The following is a 3,081-nucleotide window of genomic DNA, read 5'->3' as shown; positions in this document are numbered from 1 at the left end:
AATATTAATCATAACGGATATATTCAAAATGTTGTAGATAAAAATGAAGTGGATAATAGCATGTCTAGCGTTGAACGGAGGTGCTATAAAAAATCAGGGATTTTAATGATTTTGTTTTTATTTATTTGTGTGTTTTGAAATTTACAGTAGCAACAAATTCAGTTATGTTCTTTTTTTGTAGTTTTTTCTAGCAATTCAGGCTACTTTCATTTGTTGCTGTTTAAAATTCTTAAAACTTAATATATAGGCAATATTTATATTTCTGAAATCAGGAAAAAGAATCCAATCGACCTTTCCAAAAATGCATAGCGTGTTTTATAAAAAAAATAAGACCATGTCAAATTTTGACATTTACCTGATTAAAATTTTTATTTTAAATTCAGATTTCAAAAACTTGAGTACAATTAAACAACTTTTGCGTTGGTCACTTTCACAATTTATTTAAAATAAACGATTTAAGGGGGGTGTCAATTTATGAAGACCAGCTTATACAGAGTTAAAAGTTATTAAACTAAATATGAGTAAAATTAGTCACAGCATAATTTATGGCAATGTTGCAGTTACTTAAATCTTAACTTTCGCTTTGGTTTAACTTAAGTTAGACATTGCGAAAATAGGAGCTGAAGCATTTTTGAGTTACCGTATATCACTCGAGAAATGGGCGTATTATTTGTTATACAATTTTTAAATATGAAAAGTTGTCCTAAAGAATAATATGTTTTTGTTGGGGGTACCTATCATTTTAAATGCTGTTGTGCTAGTTGCGAAGTTCTAACCGAAGCTGCACCTACATCAATTTGTTCTACGTAATCCAATTTTCCAAGAAAGTTGTGTAAACATCATACGCTTAGTGCAAAATTGACGATCTAATGCAACTCTACCGGGAAATCTCGAAGAGAGAGTTCCTTCGGAAAGCTTCTAAGCAACATGTGGGAAAATAACTGGGTTTCGCAACGTCATGAAGATTGAAATCGTATTGGCTCAAAGTTTCAAACTGTAATATTATTTAAGACTGGATAAAAAACCAATCAAACAATTTTATTGGTTGTAATATTATTACAGGGAGTGGACAGGAATGAATGTTGAAGAACTGTTTCATGTGGCACAGGACAGAGACGCATTCGGAAATGTGATCGCGCACCTTCGATGAGAAGACGGTTTTGTGATGCTTTCAAAAAGGAGTAGACAGCGTGCAACTATGTGAGATTCACAAATGCGGAATGTGGCATTATTTGAAATACTGAGATATTTCATTACCTCAATAAGTGACAGGATTCGCTTGTAATATTTCAAAACTAGCTAGGTTTTTATGCCAGCAGTTTGATGTTAGTTTATCCTGCGAAGATTAGCTGTGTAATGTTTCAAGCCTTTAATCCAATTTCCAAAGTTCACCTAATAATTTTGCTCGCCGGGATTAAATGGCGAAGGTGCCGGAAGTCAATATTAACTCGATGACCGTTATTTTGCAAAAATGCTAGTGAACTCATTATTCTAATATGAACAATAAAAGAAAAAGACCTACTACCTAATGGAATAATGAAACTCATTAAAAACAACACAAAATCACCTTTCTTTGAGGTTTGCTTAGACGAACAACCAAAAAATGTTATTTTATTTATGTATTTAGAGTCTCCTCGACAGCTGTAAGCCACTTACAGACTGAGACCATGTAACAACACCACATTTATTACATTGAATATTTGAACACATCATTAAATTTAAAAATATACACATATTGTTTGCAAGAGTCCAGTCTGTCCCAGAAAAAGTTATCCAGAGTGTCAACCAACTCATTACAATATCTCATGATTCTGGCCGATGGGTGAAAACTTCGACACGTTCATTCTACAATTTGGAAGATAAACGGTATCGGAGCGTCTTTATTATATCGTATTTGCAAATTATGACAACTGATGCGCAATTGTTAAGCGTAAATAACGCAATCCGGCCTCTTATCGCATAGGCATTTCTCGTATATCCGTAATTGAAGGTTAAAACCTCCTTTGACCCGAGGACCGACTGCAGGTTCCGGTTATTTCCAACAATCCAAAAAGCTATTAATAAACATACATAACAATATTGATATTTGATTAACGCAAGTTTTCTAATTTGGAGAATTAAGTCCATACTCTACACTTATTCTTCTAATGTTTGACGTATATAATAAAATTCACTACTTTTTCAAGTACGTACGGTAAATATCATATACGCTGACAAGAGACGCTGTGCAAAGAGATTAAAAATGGGGTGCATATGGCGTGCTGTAAATCATAAAGCACCATAAGATATGAAATTGCCGATGCACTCAAGGTAGACAACCGATGCCAGACGTTTGAGATTAATCGTGAATATACAGGGTAGGTGTTGTGGTGTTGTCTGGCGGTGTTTAAGTTTGGAAAGAAAAAAGCGTAAAAAAAACAGTTGTTATTAAAAACTGGGAAATTTGCAAAAAACTATATCAAAACGACGACAACAATGTTTTTCAAGGAAATCTGCCCAAATAACATTACGGAAATACCTTACACAATTATAATATGTGTTTTTTAATGCCCTGTAAATTGCCTCACATGTTTCTGGAATTAAATTACTCAGAGCTGGCTTGGAAATAACGGTGGAAAATTTTAAGTCTTCGTATCTTCTTCCTGTTGCCAAAAATCTGAGTGTAGCCGATAATCGTTCGTGGGGGGTAATCGCGTTAATAACGTCTCATAACGGTGTCTGCTCTCGAAATCATTGGCGTAATTAAGTTTAGAAAATGCAGGTATGTGGCTTCGTCCATACGTAAGTAATTACGAAAATCGTCAGGATCATTACGTGATTCCGCTATTAAATTCGTATGAGACAAGAAATTCCTATTCAGCAACCATGGTTTACACCATTTCCTTTTAGTTTTTAAGTTTATCTTTTTTTTAATTACACACACTGCAGCCGTTGCAAGAATTAACTCTTCTTCCAAATGTTCCATCTTGGCAACAATGCACGTTTGGGTGGTGTTCCTTCACATCTGTGTAAAACGAACTGAACTTGTAAACGCCAGATTTTCGTTCAGTTCATCTGCACAGATCTGGCTTGCGCAAGCCA

This window comes from Dendroctonus ponderosae, unplaced genomic scaffold (genome assembly GCF_020466585.1).
Source record: "Dendroctonus ponderosae isolate FM_Combo_2020 unplaced genomic scaffold, Dpon_F_20191213v2 Dpon_F_20191213_4, whole genome shotgun sequence".
NCBI classification, from domain to species: domain Eukaryota; kingdom Metazoa; phylum Arthropoda; class Insecta; order Coleoptera; family Curculionidae; genus Dendroctonus; species Dendroctonus ponderosae.
Note: the sequence above shows the minus strand (reverse complement) of the source record.